Source organism: Sphaerodactylus townsendi, linkage group LG04 (assembly GCF_021028975.2).
Source record: "Sphaerodactylus townsendi isolate TG3544 linkage group LG04, MPM_Stown_v2.3, whole genome shotgun sequence".
Classification (NCBI taxonomy): Eukaryota; Metazoa; Chordata; class Lepidosauria; order Squamata; family Sphaerodactylidae; genus Sphaerodactylus; species Sphaerodactylus townsendi.
The window spans coordinates 110,272,559-110,294,791 of NC_059428.1; the positions used below are offsets into that span (position 1 = coordinate 110,272,559).

Below are 22,233 nucleotides of genomic sequence, written 5' to 3' on the forward strand. Positions count from 1 at the left end.
AGATCAAAAGTCGCCCCTTTTACCAGAGAAAAAGCTGGCTGGATCCAACATTATATTTGGCACAGAAATACACTTAACATGCACTGCCCTATGCCAAATGGCACTCAGTGAGATTTGGCAGGAAATGAGATATGGTGGGCGGATTTCTCAGGTCCACCCTAGAGCTTAAACAGAGAAGAATCCAAGGCCTTTGGGGAAGCCTCCTACAATTTGGGGGAAGGGGATAAGTCTTGTTGCAATACATCTTTCCCACACCGCTTCACCAATGTGAAAATATGGGTACTGTGTATAAAAGCCTTAGTATAACTCAGGGTTTGCTGCTGTGAGGCAATTTTATCTGCGATATAGCAGGGCTCAGAGACATCTGAAGCAAGAGTAAAAGAGAACAACAGAAATGGTTTGCTTAACTGATGACAGTTGTTTGCCCATGGGCTTCCAAATACCAACAAGAAATAGCCTAGCTGAAGCATTTATTTGCTTATGTTTTAATTATGACTCCAAGTTATTTGAAATACACACTCACTTATTAAAATCGCAAGGGATTTCACAGTTCTAAACAGACATTGATTCAACCTGTTATCACTCAGAGGTTTTCCTTAGAAACAGGTAGGTTTCTGCCAGGCTTCTTTAGCCTGAATACCAGATTAGAACCTCTCTTTCATGGCACAGGTTCTAATCTTACTACTTTGCCTTCTCCCCAATAGACAGACATCAGCTTTTACTGGACTGCTTAGTATTAGAAGGAGGCCTAGATTCAGAGGTGGGATCCAGCAGGTTCTCACAGGTTCCCGAGAGTAGGTTACTAATTATTTGTGTGTGCTGAGAGGGGGTTACTAATTGGTGATTTTGCCACGTGATTTTTCCCTTAGTTACGCCCCTCCTCTCAGCAGTAGCGCACAGAACTTGAAGCAGTCTAGCAGGAGGTGCACTGGCATGCGTGGCAGCCTGCGCCTGCATGCATTCGTTTCCCGCCCAAGGACTGGCGTCCTTGCCACAGCCCCGCCCAGGAATGCCCCGCCCCCGGAATGCCCAGCCACGCCCCTCATCGTGCCCCGCCCAGCCCCATTGGCGCTACGCCACAATTTGAATCCCACCACCATGGGAACCTGTTACTAAAATTTTTGGATCCCACCACTGCCTAGATTGTCACTCTGCCCTCCATCTGAGGGAAAACTTAACCCCCATATCTGGCCCTCTTCCTGTGGCAGATCCAGAGTCACAAGTTCCTGCACTATCCTCAACATTCAATCCCTCTTTCCAAAAAGTGATTAGATGCTGGATTCCAGTAAGCTCATGCTCTCACAAGTGCCTGGCTGTATCATGGGGAAGACAGCCTCCTGTCCATCACACCCACCAAGGCAAATCCTATTCCTTAGCTCCAATCTACCTGTGAATATATCCTAAAAGAGCTGGTGGCTCTCCACATCATGCATACAGTGTAGGTGTCTCAGCATTTTGAGATTATTCTACTTAGTATCTGGTTTATCTAGGATACAGCCTACATAGGAGGTCTGTATGGTGGAATATGAAATACTCTTAATGAAGAGTAGCTACCCACTCACCCAGGAAAAATGTTTGTCTAAGTCTGGGGCCACTGTTGATTCCTTGGTAAAGAACTAGTACACATATTACCATTAAAAACAGCAAGGGAGGTATGAATTAAATAAAGACTGCTTAAAAAACTAATTTAAATCATACATTAATTCATCAAGAAGAAATTCCCCCCAAATAATGGATTTAAATTAAGCTTCCAATATTTTAATTCCAATATCTCCTGAGACAGTACAACTAGCAATTGTAATTGAAATTAAGAATGTCTGGCTGTTTCTGGACAGGCAGAATACAGCGTCCCAGGGACGCTAAAAACAGCTTCCATGAGAAGGGGTTCGCACGGCCGCTGCCACGGCCTCGCAACCCCCGAGCAGCGCAAAGCCGCTGTTTCCGAACCTCGCTCCCTGAACGAGGCGCCATTACCCCCCTTTCCTGAATGCCTTACCGTCCCCCTCTGACCTTCCAGCGCGTTGCCCAGGCCAGGGGACACGCCCCCCCTGCCCTGCAACTCCAGAGCTGTCTGCACAGGCTGCGCCGTCTTCCCCGCCCCTACCAGAACCGTCCGTGAGAACGGTCCCAGGGGGGTGCGTTGGCGTCATTTACGCCGATGCACCCCCACAGCATGGCCACGCGGAAACGGCCTCTGTTTGGTACCCTTTGGATGCTAAGACGCGCCCCAGGCATTAACCTGGGGTGCTGTTGCGGCGAGGAGAGCGGGAAACGACCGCCCGTCTGTTCTCGGCCGGAGAAGCCCCGGTCACGTGACCAGGAACCGGCATGTGACAGGGGCCAAGCAACACCATGTAAGGGGCTTGGCCGGGAGGAACAGCCTCTTCCGAGGCTGTGGAGCATGAGAACGGCAGTTACTGGCCGTCGCTCCTTCAGCGTTTAGCGGGAAGAGCGGAGGCTGCTGTAAAAAAGCAAAAAAATTTTCGCTGGCTTTTTCACCCGTCCCTTGGGGTCCGGCCAGCGGGAGCTTTAGGAGCGGTGCTAACAGCGTTAATTAAAGAGCCTCCTAGTGGTAACGGAAGGGGCGGGAGGAGAGAGAGGCGGCCATGAAGCGGTGTTCGACCGTTGGCCTTCGTTAACGGGGTTCGCAAAGCGGCTGAGGGGAAAATCCCCCATTGTTTTAAGGGGCATTTTTTGTGAGCGCGTCAAGCGCCGTGACTTCTCCTGGCCCCTTCCTCTTGCGAAAATAGCAAACCTTTTATTTTCTTCTTCCTCTCACTTAGGTTTTAGGTTTTTATATATTAGTCCCCTTTTGTTCAGCTTCCACCTGGTTGCAGCTGCTTTGACCAACTGTAGGAGCCATTTAAGCAGCTTGCTCTGCAATTTGGTAAAGAAAGGGCGGCCTTTTTTGGTTCGAACCTTTGAAGGCAAGGGGCAGCCATTTTCGGCTGCTCTTTCTCTGGCAGCTGTCAGTTGCCGGTTGGATTGACAGTTGCTGCAGTTCATAATTTTAAATATACTTCATAGTTTTTAGTGGATGAGCTGGTTGTTAGACTTATTCGTTATAATAGTTGATAGGTTAGCAGTTATATAAGTTCAATAAGTTTAAATTACATATATAGATTTTAAAAAAATTTAATAACTAAAAAACAACAACCCTTAAATACAAAAAAATAAAAAATTAATAATTGTTAATCGTTAGATTTTTATATATTGTTACATTTAATTTGGTATAATCTCAAAAGGTGCATTAATTTCAGTCATGGCACCAAAACCAAACCGGACATCTAAGCAGCGCAGGGGTCGGACCCCAGCTGCGCAAACAAGCACTGGCCAGGAGGGCGAGGTTCAGCCGCAGGCTACCTTGCCTGGGATGGCGCAGCAGTGTTTGCTTCCCCCAGCTGAGGAGGAGCACAGGCCACCAACATCCCAACCTGGGCCGTCAGCACCTTGTTCACGGAGCCTGCACTTAGGATCTATAATAGGGGAGACCCAGGTACCCAGGTGTCTATGCCAGCACCTCCACCTACGGGGCAAGGTGGGCCGGGCAATATGATGCTGCCCACTTACTGTGCTCCTTCCTTTGGCCACATACCTTATATGGGCCCGGCCATGGCCATGGGCTGGCCGGGGCAGGCGTCAGCAATGCCGTACTTTCCCCAGTGGCCGTCGGTTTTTTCCGGCCTGCAGCAGCCGTATGCCGGTTTCTCCCCCGTGCCAGCCTCTGTTTTTCACCCGAGCCCAATAGGGGAGGGACAGATGCCCGCAACCGAAGCAGTAGCTGGTCCTGCAAGGGAGGTATTCCCTCTCGGTCCATTTGGACCCCTGCCATCATCTAGTCAACATGGCGAGCAACAGGTTTCAGTCTTGGTCAACACCCCACCTGAACAAAGGGCGGGTCAAGGCGAGGAGGCGCCAGGTCCATCCGGCCAGGCTAGTACAGCTCAGACCGGGGGCAGACGTAAAGGGCGAAAATCTGCACGGCGCTCAAGGTCCTCAAGACGATCCCCTAGTACATCCTCATCCAGTGAATCGACGGATGAGGATTCAGTACAGGTGGCAGGGGATTACTGGGTGCGGGGAGCAGGGGTTCCCTCATTACCGGTGTGGCTGGCGCGTAGGAGGAAGCAAGGCAGTGAGGGGCAGTGTGATCCGCCCATTGCGGACAGTCCGGGCGGGTCCTCCGCTTGGGATGCAGGGGATCCTCCGGGTTCGCACCTCTCTCGTAAATTGAGAGAGCGAGCTCTGGACGACTATTTTGTGGACATATTTAAGGTCCTGAGGCCAGAAGGTGACCCGGGGCTGTCCGGTTCTCGGTCAAGCAGAAACAAGGGAAAAATACATGGGGCCGACAGGTCATTTGACAATTGGCTGAAGGGGTATGCAGAATATATGGCCCTCATTAGTGCTGCGTATCCTCTCCGGGCCTGGCATTTAGCAGCCCATTGGGCTAATGTCTTAAAGGCTCGCTCGTTGGCTGGGGAGGCGGCCGCCTTACAGTACAACGAATCCTTTAGGAGAAGTGCGTCCCATCGTCCTGGTCTGAGATGGGATTTAATCCACGACCAAACGTGGATGACTTCAGTCCATCAGTTGCCCAAGTTGGTCGGGACAGCGGGCAGCCAATAGGCTTACTTGCTGGAACTTTAATCAAGGTTCTTGCAAAAGGGATAGGTGCAGATATGAACATGTCTGTTCCAAGTGCTATGGACCGCATCCCAAGACTCAGTGTTTTCAGGCCCCTTTGTTCCGTGTGGTATGCCACACTGGACGAGGTTGTGGGGCTGATCAGGAATGTGGGGTCTTTAGCGCTGTTGGCAAAATGCGACATTCAGTCGGCTTTCAGGCTGTTACCCATACACCCGCAGGATTTCGACTTGTTGGGTATTCACTTCAGGGGGCAATGGTATGTCGATAAAGACTTGCCCATGGGGTGCTCCATCGCATGTGCTGCTTTTGAGAAATTTAGCACATTCCTGGAGTGGGCCTTGAAGGACAGGCTGCCTGCAACACAGGTTACACATTACTTAGATGATTTTTTGTTTATAGGTGCCGGGGGCTCCTACCTCTGCGCAACAGCATTGGCTACTTTTCAGGCATTGGCAGCTGACCTGGGGGTCCCATTGGCTGCTGACAAGACGGAGGGCCCGGCAACGTGCTTGACATATTTAGGAGTACAACTGGACACTGAGGCTGGGACGTCATCCCTTCCGCAGGCCAAGTTGTCTGCGTTGAAGGAGTTGCTTGCGCTTACATGCAAGAAGTCAAAATGCAAGCTGAGGGAGATGCAATCCTTTCTGGGGCATCTTAACTTTGCTTGCAAGGTGGTAGCTCCGGGCAGGTCATTTTGCGCTCGGTTGGCCAGGGCAACAGCCGGGTATTCGGTACCTCATCATCATATTAGAATTACAGCCAGCCTCCGACAGGACTTGACAATTTGGCTCCGTTTTTTAGATCATTTCAATGGGGTATCTCTGTGGCAAGTGCCTTGGGAACTTAGAGAGAATTTCCAAGTGCATACGGATGCTGCTGGATCAATTGGTTTTGGAATTTACTTTGCCGGGCGTTGGTGCAGTGGCGAATGGCCTGTCGCCTGGCACCAATCTGGGGTTGTCAAGGACATGACTTTTTTAGAATTGTTTCCGCTAGTGGTGGCGGTGCACCTTTGGCGGGATGTTTTCTGGGATCATGCCGTAAAATTCTGGTGCGATAACCAGGCAGTTGTGAGGGTGGTGAATCGGCAATCAAGCCGGTCAGAGCGGGTTATGCGATTGGTTAGAGAGTTGGTGTTATTGTGTTTGATATATAACATCTCTTTCAGAGCAGTTTTTCTCCCAGGAGTTACCAACAGCATTGCTGATGCTTTGTCTCGCCGCCAGGTCGACCGCTTCAGAACTCTAGCTCCCGCGTAACCCTCTGCCCAACCAGCTTCCTGTGAACCTGTGGGATCTTGGCAACTGACAATAGCCAAAGGTGTCCTGCAATCCTTAGCACCGGCTACAAGGAGGGCATACGAAGGGGCGATAGGGACCTTTTTAGACTTTGCTGGTTCCAAGGGCTTGCTGATCCAACAGGGGATATCGGAAGGAATTTTGCTACGATACATGGCTGACCACCATGATAGGGGAATGGCAGTAAGGACCATTAAGGTCCACCTAGCGGCCATTTCCTTTTTTAGTCAGTCATTAGGGATGCCAGACATTCCACGTTCCTTTTTTGTTCGACGGGCATTAGGAGGTTGGCGGCGGTCAGCTCCTCGGCAGCAGGACAGCAGGCGGCCTATCAACAGGGAGCTACTGCAGACATTACTTAGTTTTACCTCAACAATCTGCTGTTCCCAATACGAGAGTATATTATTTCAAGCGGCTTTTACCCTGGCTTTTCATGGGGCATTTAGATGCAGTGAGTTGGTGGCTCCATCCACTACATCCTCGGCCCTCCGGGCTTTAAAAAACCAGGATGTTATCATAGAAGATGGTAGGCTGCGGATATGGTTAGGCAGTTCAAAGACAGACCAGCTTGGAAGGGGCACCCACGTAGCTTTGCCGGCCGCACCCCCTGGATTGCCATGCCCAGTGGCCACTATGGCGGCATATCTGTCCCTTAGGCCTGACTGCCAGGGTCCACTGTTCGTTCATATTGATGGATCCTCACTGTCCAAGTTTCAATTTACGGCAGTGTTACGGCAATGTTTGCAAGCGGCGGGGATGCCAGCTGGGGAGTTTGGTCCTCATTCATTTAGAATTGGAGCGGCTACATCAGCAGCTCGAGATGGATTGTCTGAGGACAAAATCAGGGCCATCGATCGGTGGAGATCGCTGGCTTATCGGGTCTACGTGCGGCCTCACCTGTCCTTGTGATTTCCCTTTAGTGTTGCAGGAACGTAATTTCTCCATGTGGCTGGTCGGTCACAGCATCATTTACTGGGCTGGACGCTACGCTGAAAACTCCGGATGGGGACACAACTTGGGTTTGGATGCCGCCATGAACATTTGTTGGCTCGGGAGACGAGGCATGGTTTGGAACGCACTGCTGCCGTTATTGCGTGACTTGGTGCATCAGTTTGGCCATCCAGACGCCATGTTTGGTACCCTTTGGATGCTAAGTAGGGGCACCAACTGGAAAACAGGATCCAAAGTCATATCGCACAAGCTGCTATGGACAGAGCTCAGGCTTAGACTTATAGGGATGCTAAGACACTGCAGGGGTGGGTGATCTATTAAAAGATGTCCACTCCTGGAGTCAGATGGATCCAATGGATCGCTGAGGCTCTACAGGATTTTTCTGTTGACTGGTTGGTGCTCCTGCCAATGTCCTAGTTGACCTCTAGAATGAAGAAATGACCTGGACAATTGACATGATTGCTCCCAGGGGCCCTCTCTCATGTTTCAGATAGTCCCTTGGTTTACTGAGGGACTGAATAACATTTAAAGTATTGGTCTTGACCTTCAAAGCCATTCACAGCTCCGGATCTGCATACCTGAGGGACCGCCTCTCCCCCATATCGCCCCATTAGGCCCCTCTGTTCTTCAGAGGAGAAGCTATTGGTGATCCCTGACCCTAAAGCAATCAGGCTGGCCTCCACAAGGGCCAGGGCCTTTACAGCCCTGGCCCCACCTGGTGGAACAGATTTCCAAGGGAGATCAGGGCCCTGTGGGACGTACAGAGTTTCCGCAGGGCCTGTAAGATGGACCTGTTCCACCAGGCGTTTGGCCAGCCTGGGTAAGAACATTGCTACCATTCCATCTGGCCTCCCGTGGGTGCAAGGGGAGGGGAGAGGGATGACGCCATCTAATATTATATGGTTCTTGGTTTTAATTACCGGTAAGTGATATTAATTTTATACTGTGTTTTAAAGTCATATTCTATATTATGGTGTTTAAAGTTGCATTTATATCATGGTTGTTCACCGCCCTGAGCCCCTTGGGGGAGGGCAGTCTATAAGCCCAACAAAATAAATAAATAAGAATAATAGGACAAGACCCAGACAGGTATCCTAACACCCGGAAACCATTCATCACCTACAAGATGAAATGGAAAAAAGGTTTGTTAACTATAGACTTTATACATTAGACTGTGTAGACTCAGTTGTACTAGAAATAGAATGCTATTATAAGTATATTAGTATGATTAAGTAAGTCAGTTAGGACATAGAGAAGAGATTAATCCTGTTTTTGTGAAGAAGTGGAAAGTGTATTTAGGACAGATCACTTGTTCAAATAAAAATGTAAAGTGTTGACATTGTATTTTAAAACTATATATTAATGAAGATGATAAAAAAGAAATAGGCTGTGGTATGATCTCAATAATTATTGACCCATCTCAAATGTTCCGTTCTTAAGCAAGGAGACTGAACAGGTGGTGGCTGGACAACTCCAGGCCTTCTTGGACGAGGCAAATGATTTAAGTCCCTTCCAATCTGGCTTCAGGCCTGGTTATTGGACTGAAACACCCTTGATAACCCTGGTAGATTACCTGTGATGAGAGATGAACAGAGGGAGTGTGACTGTTGATTCTCCTGACCACTTAATGGCTTTCAATACCACTGACTTTGGTATCCTTCTGGATCACCATTCTGCAGTGGTTGTGGTCATACCTAGAGGGTAGGTTTCAAAAGGAGAACTGCTGTTCAGCTCCTTGGTGTTTGGAATCCCATAAGATTTCATCTTGTCCACTATGCTCTTTAACATCTACATGAAACTGCTGTGTGAGGTTATCTGGTCTGGGGATCTCTTAGATCCAGAACTGCTGTTGGATAAGTAGATGAAAGCTTTGGCCAAAAGTGCCTTTTACCAGCTTTGACTGGTTGGCCAGGTGCTGTCTTTCCTGAGCAAAATAGATCTGGCCAGTGTGGTGCATGCCCTGGTTATATCTAGATGAGACTACTGCAATGTAGTCTAAGGGGAACTGCCTGTGAAAAGTGTTCGGAAATGTCTGATACAGAATGCTGCAGCCAGAATATTGACTGGAGTGGGTTGTAGGGGTTCTATCACTCTGCTCTTAGCCCACATATACTAGTTTCCACTTTGTTTCCAGGCACAATTCAATGTGCTGGTCTTGACCTTCAAAGCCATGGTTTGGTTTGCAAATAACATACCTAAATGACCACCTAATCCCTGATTGTTATGACCATCTTTGGAGGTTCTGCTTCGGGTGTCCTTGCCTTGTGCTATTGTTTTCTTTTTTCAGATCTGATTTGTCCTTGTTAGAGCTAGAAAGGCTTCCCTGGAATACTTGTTTTAAAGTTCCAACTCTCCCATCATGATCCAGCAAAATGACTTCCTGTTCTCTCTGACCTTGGACATTTCAGTTATCTCCTCCAAGGTGCATGTAAATGTCCTTGCTCAAATGTTGTCTGCACAATAAATACACAGCATTGGCTTAGCACCCAACCCAGCAAAGTCTAAAGTCTTCATCCAGCCTTCAGAGCATTCCTCCAACTTAAGTTACTCTTTATCCAACTGAAGACTTTTTACGTTTGAGGAAATTTGTCTTGCCTAAAGCACGATGTCACCCAATATCCAATTTATAATGCTTGACCTCAGAAAGTCAGGTATCTTTGCTCTTTTCTCGGATAGTGAATACTAATGGCTTGTACTGTGGCCTAAAGCAAGGTCTCCATTTTTATTGTACATGTATTAAGTGCCTAACACAAAATGAATCTGATTTCATCCAGAGACTGTGAGCATTACTGTTCTATGAACAATATACAGAGGCTTTATATCACTTTATTATTCATTCTTCAGTAAGCAGGCATTTTCCCCCCAAACCAACAAAGGGGGGGGGGGGGCTTCTCTGTTTAAAAAAAGTAGATGGATGAAAATATGCGTAATAATTATAGGGAGGTTAGAAGTGTACATCCTCTTGTGACATTTTTAAAAAAGAGGCGAGTCAGCACTTAATATCAATGCCAAAATTACAACTGCCTTATTAGGGGTTTTGTAGCAGGGTTTTGCCAATGAGAGAAAGAATATGAAACATGTTCACATTTACTGGGAAAGTGTTGAAAAAGTATTAACAGCCAAAGAAGGAGGGGGATCCAGACCCAACCTGAAAAACAAAGAGGCTGAGAGGAGGAACTTGAAGAGTGTGAGAAGTCTGATCGATGTCTGTTAAAATATATTAAATACACATTTCATTGCGCTGTTAACTCTTATCTGTAGATTTTGGGATATTTTGTGCATGACCCTAACAATTGAGGTCTTGTGGCGATTTGTGGTATATTTTGTGATATTTTACTTGTGTTTTTAGATATTGATGTATATTTTCCATTGTGGTTTTTATGTGTGGTTTTCTACTGATAAGAGTTAAGCATCATGCCATGAAATGTATATTTAATATATTTATCAGACATCTATCAGACTTCTCAACCTGTTCGGATTCCTAAAATGATGAAGAACTCATAGGAAAAAAATAAAAATAAGGAAGACCCTTAATTGTGAATAAAGCTTAAGGTGAAAAAAGAAAAACAGGGGAACATTCAAGCTTCATTTAACTTCCAGTTGCCCATTTACAGTTTGCATGTGCAGTTTAAAATTGGGGGGGGGGGGGGGGGTCCCACTACTGACAGGAGTTTGGATTTCTCCTAGCAGATCCATGTGAAAGGGTAATAGATGTAGTGGAGAGACTGTACTATAATGCTACCACAGACATTGCCCAGTAGGAATGGCAGCCCTTCTCAGTCACAGACACTGAGTGGGGAAAGACAAGCCTCTCTCTAACTTCAAGAATGCACTTTTTAGACTACAAAGATAATGGTACTTCCAACCTTCATGTTTTGTTCTGAATATTCTTGGCTAGTGCTAGAGTTCTTATATGTATCCCCCCCCCCCCATCACATTTTCTTCTATCAAAAGAAATGTACAAGTCACTTTTTATCTTGCCTGTAAGGGGCCAGAATCAAGTTCAAGGTCTGACTTCACTGATTTGCACTACTGAATTCCTCTTAACAGTTTTCAGGAAAATTTTGCCACTTTGCCACCAACACCCTACTAGATTCATTACTTGAGAGGACTTCCCCACCCTACACCCCATCTCATCTTATGGGTGAAAATCCATTAAATACTCTTTCTAAAAGTTATACACTGTATACAAGGAATGTGGATTTTTTTAATGGCCCTGACATGGACCAGACCTACAAAAAATTGGCATTTTCCTGGCCCCGTAGCATTCAAAGGCACTTTAATCATTTCCAAAAGACACTCCAAACCAATTTGTGAATGACTGCAGCAAAGTGGAAGTGAACCAGGGAAAGTATACGGTTAGGAGATTACGTTATGCTCCAACAAACTAACAAACCCACCAGTTTAGACCAAAAAACCTCCCCAAAACATCTATGCAGAAGCAACTCAGTTAGCAACGAGTCAGATCTCCAGGAATATGTATAAAGCTACCTATAAGGAAGTCTATTAACATGAGTAAACACATGGCAAGGCACAGTGCTCATTATTTTTAACGGGCATCTACAAAACAAAGGCTAATTTAGTTGAGAAATCAAACCTTCCTGATCAGATTCAAGATTCAATTCATTTCTGCAATGGCCACAACACTGCAAGTTTTCCTCTCTCTATCACACAGCAGTTCTCTTAAAACGAGGAAGATTTAATTATTTATTTCAAGCTTCTCTTTCTGACATGCCACTTTATATATACAGGAGATTTTGGTTAAAATACAATGAAGGTCGAACTGTGATTCATCTTAGCCCTTTCAGTTCACAGTTTTTCCACAACATTAAAAAAATTATATCTATTCTAAAAATAACTGATATGCTTGAGCAAAATCTTTTCTTCTCCCTATCTTCAACCAGCTGTCATAGTAAAATGATGATGGAAGAGTACCATTCAACAGAAGAAAATATTCACAGGATTTGATTGCTAAGCAACCTTGAATTTAGAAGGGGGAGCTAAGTCACTGCTTCAAGTAAAGATTTTAATGAATTTAATTTTTCAGAAGAATAATTGTACATGATGTTTCTTTGGGAAAGAATGAGGAACAGCTTTCAGTAATATATAATTGCAGATAATTACTACAGATTACTTCTAAGGATCCCAACAGAATTGTCTCAACAAAATTTTATTACACAAATGACCACAAATCTGCTTTATTAGACTTGAAATATTGGCAACAGGTCTATCATAAAACACCATAAGCTGATCTATAAGGCACCACCTTAACGTGCTCTGTAGTGTCGGAGTTCTGAAATATTTACTGAAGCTGCTGATTAAGGAACTGGCCCAAGTTCACCCAGTAAGTTTCTATGGTGCAAGTGGGGAACTGAACCTGAATTTCCCAGATCCTAGTCTGACAACTTAACCACTTCACCTCTCTGACAACTTAACCACTAGTCTGACAACTTAACCACTACACCACTCTTATTCTCCATGCTTAACTAGAACCTAGAAATTCATAGGCCATAGCCATTCCCAAAAACATTTCAAGTATTCTAACTATTTGAATAAGAGGATGTTACAAGTGATTGGACATTTTTGTTCACTATCCCCAGATGTTGCTACACAGATTTGCTCTAGAAAAAAAATGTACTCTAAAATATTTATTTAACTGTGTAATAACTAAGGGAAAATGTTGCTGAATGGATGATACCATTTGACATAACAAATAGTCAGGTGAAACAAAAAAGCAACAACCCCAAATTTCAACAAAGAGGAAAAATAATATAATGCTGTATTTTTTGTGATTTTCTTTAAACAGTCTGCTTCATTACATTATACTCTTAATTGTTCAGTTCAATTCAAGATGACAGTGTCTGCAGTGATTAGAAGGCTACAATTTGAAACAAAACTGTAATTACAAGGACAAGCTGTTACAAGTCAGTGAATCTTGAATATCCCAAATTTCTTTGCTTCAAGAGCTACTAAAACTGCAAAAAGTAAAAAGGGAAAAAATAACAGCCCTGTGAAATAGTTCTGCAACTTCATAAGTGATCTCATTCGTGGATCTTTTCCTACAAGACAACACAATCTGTGCAACATATTTGAGGTTGGATCTGATAGTTCCTTTCCACTAGGACAATAGATTTTTGTGATGCAAGAATTATTACAAATTCTTTATACTTGCATGAAACAATAAAATTAAAGCTTTATAAGGAAGGACAGCTAGAAAAGTGTCCAAGAAGTAAGAAAGGTGAAATAGGCTTAGATTTTACAGATAGATTGTAGAAATAAAACAGAGTAATAAATATTTTGGCTAAGAGCTAGTTGACAACTTTGCTATTGGTTTCAGTCCAGTTGCTGATATAAAAGGCCTGCCCAGATTCAAGCCCCAGTAAGGTGTTTTTTTCAAATGACAGATTCTCGTTTCTTCGTTCTTTAGATTCCGAATGTTTATTACATGTTCTGAATAAATACTTTATGAATCCTTGTCTGGTTTAGGCTTAACTCAACCAACGTGGAGGCCTAAGGCTTTGCAGCAAGCTACTGAGCCCATATCAAGAACTATAAAATCTCCCCTAGAAAGGGAGTCTAAGTAGGCAGGTGATCCTATGGTAGCATCAGAAAGGGATAAAAGGCACATTTCAGAAATTGGAAAATCACTTTCTTCTGAAGACTACGGGTATGTGAAAACCAAACCTCTGATTTTTGAAGCAGTATTTTGAAATCCAATTGTCAAAAACCTTGGAAAACAAGATAATGGCCAATCAAAAATGTTGATGGTCATAACTTCTAAACAGGTGGGGATAAAGACATAGCCTTTACAACTATGTTTTCGATGTCTAGCAATGTCATTAACACACTGGGAAAATGGAATGTTGCTTTTTGGAGGGCAAAAACTTTCTGAATGATGTTTCAGTTAGAAATAAATTGCAAAAAATATTATTTTTAATTAGAATAATAATATTAATAGCTTTTATACCACACTTTTCTCTACCTTTTTAAAAGGAGACTCAAATCAGCTTACAGCCTCTTTCCCTTCCTCTTTCCCCACAAAAGGCACCTTGTGAGGTAGGTGGGGCTGAGAGAGTTCTGAGAGAACGGTCCATTGGTACTTACCCTGAAGGGGCCTTCTCCTGGTAGGCGATGAGGGCATCTTGGATGGGTGATTTCCAACCTATACTCAGGGAGGCAGGACTAAATGATGTCACTTCCTGTAGAGGCTGGAATCCATCTTAGATCCCCAGTATTCCGTTGACACAGCAGTGAGAGAAAAAACTCTATAGTCTTAAGAAGTATAACAGGAAGTAACGAGAATAACATATTAACGAAGAATAACATTGAAAAACGAACAGTAATTACGTAAGATTGTGAGGAACTCCAAGTATTCTGTAACTAACTACCCCAAACTATAGTAGCATAAGAAATGTAGGGAATGATTAATTTTGGAGACTGCATAAAAAATGCCCCTAGGGAGGGCCAAGATGCCCTCATCGCCTACCAGGAGAAGGCCCCTTCAGGGTAAGTACCAATGGACTGTTCTCCTGGAGGCGATCTCGGGCATCTTGGATGGGACCTCCCCGAGCAGTGTCCCGAAATGGGTGGGAATATTAGTCTCCAAATATATGTTCAAGCACTCGTGTTCCAAAAGCGGTCTCATTAGCCGCCATGGAATGTAGCCTGTAATGTTTAATGAAGGATGAGGAGGAGGACCATGTGGCCGCCCTGCAAACATCCTCCAAGGGAATATGACGTCTGAATGCAGCGTTTGTTGCGGCACTCCGAGTGGAATGAGCGGTGATGCCACTCGGCACAGGTATGTGAGAGGCTTTATATGCCTCGGTAATGCACATTCTGAGAGTGTAACTGAGTGCAGCTTTGGACATCTGAGCTCCCAGATTAGGTGTAGTGACATTTATAAAGAGAGATTCAGTTCGTCTGATGTTCTCTGTTCGGATGATAAATGACTTGAGTGCCCTACGGACATCTAAGGTGTGCCAAAGGATTTCTTTGGGATGGGAAGGACTTGGACAAAAGGTGGGGATGATCACCTCCTGCTTCATGTGGAACCTGGACGCAACCTTTGGGACAAAGGTGGGATCCAATCGCATAATTACTCTGTCCTTATGAAAAATGCAGAGCTGGGAGTTAACGGATAGAGCCTGCAACTCTGAGATTCTTCTGGCTGTAGTGATGGCAATCAGAAAGAGAAGTTTCATGCGAACCCATTTCAGATGCACGGAACGGATGGGTTCGAAGGGAGGTTTGGTGAGAGCTGATATAACAGTGTTAAGCCTCCATGAAGGGAATCGATGAACTATTGGAAGTTGTGTTTGTGAGACCCCTTTGAGGAATCTAAGGATATCTGGGTGCCTGGAAAACGGTAGACCATGAACCTTAGGCCAAACTGTCGTGAGCGCTGCCAGCTGTCTGCGAAGAGTGGCACTTCTAAGGCCCTTCTGGAACCCGACCTGGAGAAATTGTAAGACCTGAGGGACAGAAGGGCGCAGTGGATCGATATGGACCTCCTGAGCCCAGGAGAGAAATGTCCTCCACGAAGAGTCATAGATCCGAGATGTTGATGGTCTTCGAGACGCAATGATTGTGGTTATGACCTGATCGGAATAGCCTTTCTTGGCTAGGGCCCCCCGCTCAAGTGCCAAGCGGTCAGACAAACCACTTGGGGTTGGGATGTACTATGGGTCCTTGAGATAACATGTCCGCGGGCGTGGGCAGCCTCAGGGGTGGAGAAGTTGCCAATTGAAGGATTGAGGAGAACCATGGTCGCCTGGGCCACCATGGTGCCACTAGAATTACGTCGGCTCTCTCTGACCAGATCTTCCTTATGAGCTTCGGGATGACCGGAGTGGGCGGAAAGTCTCTGGATCTTGAGGATTTTGGACAGCGGAATGAAGAGGCGGTTGTGCACTGTGTCTATGGTCGCACCGAGATGTTCCATTCGAGTGGCTGGAATCAGGGAACTCTTCTGCAAGTTGACTATAAACCCGTGGTGTCGAAGGGTGGTCAGGACGACATCCAGGTCTCGAAGGGCTTGTGTTCTGGACCTGGACCGTATCAGGATGTCGTCCAGATATGGGTGAATGTGGAGACCTTGTTCCCGGAGAGCCATGATGGGTGCCAGAAGGACCTTCGAAAAAACTCTCGGGGCTGTAGCGAGCCCGAAGGGAAGAGCTTTGTACTGGTAATGCTCTGACTGTGCCATGAACCTGAGGAACTGTCTGTGGAGCGGGTTGATGGGGACGTGAAGGTATGCTTCGGTCAGGTCGAGAGATGTTAAGTAATCGCCTGGACGAAGAGCCTCCACGATGGATCTCAAGGTTTCCATCTTGAAATGGCGTAGGCGCATGAATCTGTTCATGTACCCAAGTTCAGGATGGCACGCCAGTTGCCGTTCTTCTTGGGTACAGTAAAGAAATGAGAGTAAACACCGCAAGAACGCTCTGAGGTGGGTACGGGTTCGATTGGCTGTATACTCAGTAGATGGAGAATGGCTTGCTGTGTTCTCTTCAGTTTGTCCGGGTTGCATTGAGGGGGGTAGGTCCAGAATTTGGATCTTGGAAAGTTTGAAAATTCTAGGAGATAGCCGTGTGTGACGACCTCTTTGGTCCAGCGGTCGACATGGTCGCCTACCCATCGGTGTTGAAAAAATTGCAGACGACCACCTACTGGAATGTGATTGTAGTCAAGACCTGGGCGGTCGTTCAGGTTGAAAGGATTTGCCCCCTCTATTGTTTTGTCGAGAATTGTTGGGACGAAAGGAACTGCCAAAGAATCCCCTTCTGCGAAAGGATTGTTGTTGTGGTTGAGGTTGTTGAGAAAACCACCTTCTGCCGTCTCTGGGAGTTCGTGCAAGTGTGCGCTGAGTGTGAAAGGAAGTGTAAGGTTTGTAGGTAGAGGAACCCTGATCTGGCCTAACGTACCTAGGCATAGATTTCTTGTTTCCCTTGGTTTCCACCAAAACAGCATCGAAATCTTTACCAAAGAGCCTGGATCCATGATAGTCATAAGTAGACACCACTTGTTTAGAGTGGAAGTCCGCGGTCCAGGTTCTCAGCCAAGCCTATCTCCTTACCACTACTCCCAAGGCTAATGCATGGGACACTAACAGAAGGGAATCAAAGGTGGAATCTGCCCAGTATGAAACGGCGGTGAGGACTCGCTCTAAGCCCTCTCTTAAGCCTTGCGCTTCGGGAGGGATCATTATGAGAAGCCTCCGAAGCCATAGGATGGAGGCTCGGGCCATAGTGGAAGAAAGGGCCAGGGCCCTGATGGTAAGGGCGAGTCTGTCATGAATCCTCTTTAGGAAAACGTCAGCCCTGCGGTCTGCGGCATCCCTTAGGGAACCCTCCCCGTCCTTGGTGACTAATCCACCAGATTGGAGGGCAACCACAGGTGCATCAATCAGGGGGGTTTTAATGATGTTATGTATGTGCTCAGGTAGTATATATAGAGCCTTGAGATGTGAAGGGCAGCTCTTGCTAGCCTCCAGATTTACCCATTGCTTTTAAAAATTCTTTTCAAAGTACTCTGGGAGTGGAAAGGCTTCTGGGACATCTTCCGACTGGGGGAAAAATTTTGTGGTCCCTTTAGGGCAACCTTTGACTGTTTTCTTGGATGATGGGAGGCCCTCTGGGTCCTCAGCATCCGCTGGATCCTGCAGTTCTAATGTTGAAATGGTTTTAGCCATGATTAAAGCTAAATCCTCCTTTCTAAAAAATCTAATGAGTTTTTCTTTGGGCTCCACAATGTCCTCCTCCCCTTCAGAGAAATGCTCTGAGGAATGTCCCATTTCCCCTTCACTGAATTTCTCCTCCCCATACTCGTTAAGAGGATCTCTATAAGCGGAGGTAGATGGCTGGGGGGGAGGGGAATTGGAAGAAGAACTAGACGAGCGTCTGCGTCTGTACCCCCTCCTAGAGCGGGATCTGCGTCTCCCTCTGCGTCTACTTGCGTCTTTTTTCTTGTCATGGAGGGAGATCTCCTCCCTCATTGCAGCCCTGAACATACTCATCAACTGGGGAGCAGGAATGCTAGCCCAAGATGCAGGGTCTGCGAGGGTGGGAGCAGGTTCGCTTTGGGGACTTCCCTCCCCCACTGGGTCCCTCTGATCTTGCCTTGAGTTGCGAAGATCTATGGGGAGATTGTTGGGACGCCGTCCGGCCGTCCGCTCACTCCTGGGTCCCACGACGCTCCCCCGCGCTGCCGCCGCTGGCGTGGCTAACACTTAAAAATTGGGAGTGTGGGGGGGAGTGCGGAGCTACACCTTCCGCGGCCCGGACTGGGACGCTGGTGCTCCTGCGCCTCGGCACGGCCCTGGAGGGCTCTAGGCGCGATTTCTTGGTGGCAGGGGCTTTGTTCTTTCCGGCCTGCGCCATCTCCTGAGGGGCCGCCGAAACCGCGGCCGCCGCCGCCGCCTTAGATGCGGCAGAGGAAGAGATGGAGGGAACCTCAGCCGAGGTCTCCTGACTGGTGATCTTCTGTTGCCCCCTTCGGATTGCTGCCCGAGTGCCCTCTGCCGCTGTCTTTCCAAAAGACTCAGGCGGGGGTGAGAAGGAGCGAGCGTAGATGCCATGGGCGGCCATTTTAAGGCGGCCCGTTTAGGCGGGAAAAAGTGAAAGGATGTTCGCAAGAGGACAGGAGCCGACAGGAACAATAGAAACACGCACACAAAAAGCGGGGAATAGAATTAAAGCTGAGAGAAAAATAAAGGTAGAGAAAATATAAGTTGCTTGGAGCCCTCTCACAAGCACTGCGCTCCCTGCTAGGCAGGAACTAATACTGGGGATCTAAGATGGATTCCAGCCTCTACAGGAAGTGACATCATTTAGTCCTGCCTCCCTGAGTATAGGTTGGAAATCACCCATCCAAGATGCCCGAGATGGCCTCCAGGAGAACTGTGACTAGCCCAAGGTCACCCAGCAGGCTTCATGTGAAGGAGTGGGGAATCAAACCCACTTCTACAGATTAGTATCCACCACTCTTAACCACTACACCACACTGGGGGCTTTAAAGGAGATAGCTGTCATAAGATAAACACATACTTAATCAAATAAGGTATTAGGTTTCAGCAGATCAAATCTGTGTCCAAAAAAATGGTTTGCAAACCACACAATGTTTTCAGAATGAAGAAATGCTTTAATACATATTCTAACACAAGGACCATCGTTATATATTTTTATTCTATTTACATTATTTATAGTCAGTACAAAAAACAAAATGGGACATTCAATAAACAGTGCATTAGGACTGTAGAAGTCTGGAGCCAACTAGAAAGAATTGAAGTATAGCATAAGTATTAACATGATACATTAAGTGGTGCAAAAAAATACATAATAGGACCCTACTTACAGTAAGTTATACACAGCAGTACAAACCACAGTCCCTAATAATTTATCCAAGTAAGTTTGTTAACCATTTCTACAGTGCAACCCTATTACCTGTGCAGAAAAGCCCTCTTGAATAATGCAATTTTGCACAGTATGCAGAATGCCAGGCAAGTGGGAGCCTTCCTGACCAACTTGGGCAGGCTACTCCATAAGGTGGGAACCAGAGGCGTAGCTGGGCCAGAGTGCGCCCAGTGCGCACTCTGGCTCCCCCCTCCCCCGCTCCCACTCTCACTAACTTTAGGAAACCGAGCAGGCTGCAGAACAGGCCTTCCTGTTCTGGTGGGAACTACATTTCCCAGGAGACCCTGGAAAATGTAGTTCCCACCAGAACAGGAAGGCCTGTTCTCCAGCCTGCTCGGTTTCCTAAAGTAAGAGTGTGGGGGGGCGCCGCAGGGGGGTGGATCATGCCAGGGCCCCCGTGGCGCCCCCCCCCCACACTTACTTTAGAAAACTGAGCAGACTGCAGAACAGGCCTTCCTATTCTTGTGAGAACTACATTTCCCAGGAGACCCTGGGAAATGTAGTTCCCACCAGAAGGCCTGTTCTCCAGTCTGCTTGGTTTTCTAAAGTAAGTGTGGGGGGCGCTGCAGGGGGGGGGGGCACCACGGGAGGCGGGGAAAGGCAGAGGGGCTGGGGGATTTTGCACCCCCCACGTGACCCAGATCCATGCGCCCAGTGCATCGCGCACATCCCCGCCCCCTGGGAGCTTCGCCACTGGTGGGAACCATTGCAAAGAAAGCACATGTACAGGCAGTTTTTGACTTAACTGGCAAGTACACACCTGGAAAAGCCCATGCCAACATGAGCAAAGCTGCTGTGGCAGAGCATAAGGAAAGAGGCAGTCTCACAGATAAGGCCATGAAGGGCTTGATAAAGGCAATATCTTAAATTGAGTAACAAAACGGGAAGTCAGTGGAGTGTCTGCAGAATGGACGTAATATGACTGCTCTGTCTAGCACCCAATGACAGTCAAGCTGCAGCATTCTGCGTTAGTTGGAGTTTCTACATTGATTTTGAGACAGGACCAATGTACAGTGCACTACAGCAGCCCAGATTTTATATTATTGTCACATGGATCCAGGTGGCCATATCATCTATAACAAGGTATGGGGCCATCTTAAGGGTTAGGCTGAGTTGGCAGAAGGTGTTTTTTGTAGTTCCATTAACTTGCTTCTCCAATAGCAAGGCTGGGTCCAGTATAGCCCCCAGGCTTTTAACTGAGTCAGATGCTGAACTCCATCAAAAATAGAGAGAATAACATCTTCCAAGTCTTCTGCCTTTTCAGCCAACATTACCGCTGTCTTTTCTGGATTAAGTTTCAATTTCTCTACTCTTAGCCAGTTAACCACAACAGCCAGGCACTGATTCAGGACTCTTGCAGCCTGTGCAGAGGCAAACAATAGCAAAACTCCTCTGAACATCTCTTACCTTGAAAACCCTATGGGATTGCCATGTCAGTTGTGACTTAATGGCGAAAACAATGATAAACCTCACCATCAGGAGATTTGGATAAAGACATATAGAGCTGGGCATTGTTAGTGCATGAATGACAACAACCCAAAACTGTGAATGATTTGACTAAAGGGCATTATAGACACTGCAAATGTGTGGGATAGAATTGCGCCCCGTGGAACCCAGCAAGACAGGTCCAACACTGATGACAACTGGCTTCCAGTAGCAACCCTGAGTTCCGACCCATGAGGAATTATTTTAACCAGTTCAAGAACCATCTCCTGATAACCTATTTCTTCTCCCAAACTTCTCAACAAGATGGCATCATCTACAATACAGTAGTTTTCCTACTCTGCCTTGGAAGCTTGCCAGGTGATCTTGGGCCGGGCACACTCTCTTGGTCTAACCAACCTCACAAGATTGTTGAGCGGATAAAAGGAAGAAGGGGAGAAAGCTGTAACTTTAGGTCCCGCCAGGGAGGAAAGTGGGTTATAAAAGAAGTAAATAAATAATAAGTAAAAATATAAACAAACAAACAAAGTAAATACATGCATTGTTCCAAGGACACAGAACCATGCACCCAATCTTCAATCATACGTATCCAGTGGTAGGATTCAAATCATTTAGCAACCGGTTTCGAATGAACTCAGTAATGGATTACAACCAGTTCTCTGAACTAGACAGTAATGGATTACAGCCAGTTCTCTGAACTAGACAAAAAATTAGCTACCGGTTCTACCGGATAGGTGCTAATAGGCTGGATCCTACATATCCCAATCTCCCCCCCCCCCACCCCCCAAAAAAACCTGTTAGCTGCAACACACCATCTTGTCTCTGTCAAGAGACAGTTTCAGGAAGGCAGAAAATATGGGGTTTGAAACATAGAGATCCTATGGATCTTTTCCACTGTCTGGAATGCATTAAACTGTGCATCAAACCTAATGTGACTTAAGTCATGTTACGCTGAACATATCCATAAACAGCAAACTGAGAAGATAAGAATATAATGATACCTCTACTTTGCTGAAGCAGTTATTATCCCAAAGTCAGCATCTTCATGGTCACTCAGAGATGTGAATTGGCATCTCTGCCTATTCTGTAAAGACCTAGATAAACAAAAACACTTCTTCTGCTGTATGCACAATCAACAGTCACATTATTTCACGTAAGAATGTGGAGGTTGCCGGTGTGCATACAGCAGTCATTAACTATGGTAACTGTGGGTCTATATCTTTACAATGTCAGGAATTTCATTCTCAGTAATAGTTCAGAGGAAAATAGTTATGCCTATTTTATGTAAAAGTAAACAGTGGGTAGCATAAAGAATTTGAATATACTTCCAGGAACATGGCATGTTTTGAATAATCTATTTTTCCCAACCTAGAAAGTCTACAGTCACAATTAGATGGCATTAACTACTACTGGGGGTTGGATGCAGTGATCCATCCAATGGAAGATGCTGGCAGTCATGGATCATTCCAATCTCC

General features: G+C 46.1%; 1 protein-coding gene across 10 annotated transcripts in view; it reads right to left on the reverse strand.

Annotated features, from left to right (window-relative positions):
- Positions 1-22,233, reverse strand: part of MBNL2 (muscleblind like splicing regulator 2) — a 107,882-nt gene that overhangs the window by 42,957 nt on the left and 42,692 nt on the right. The window lies entirely within an intron of this gene.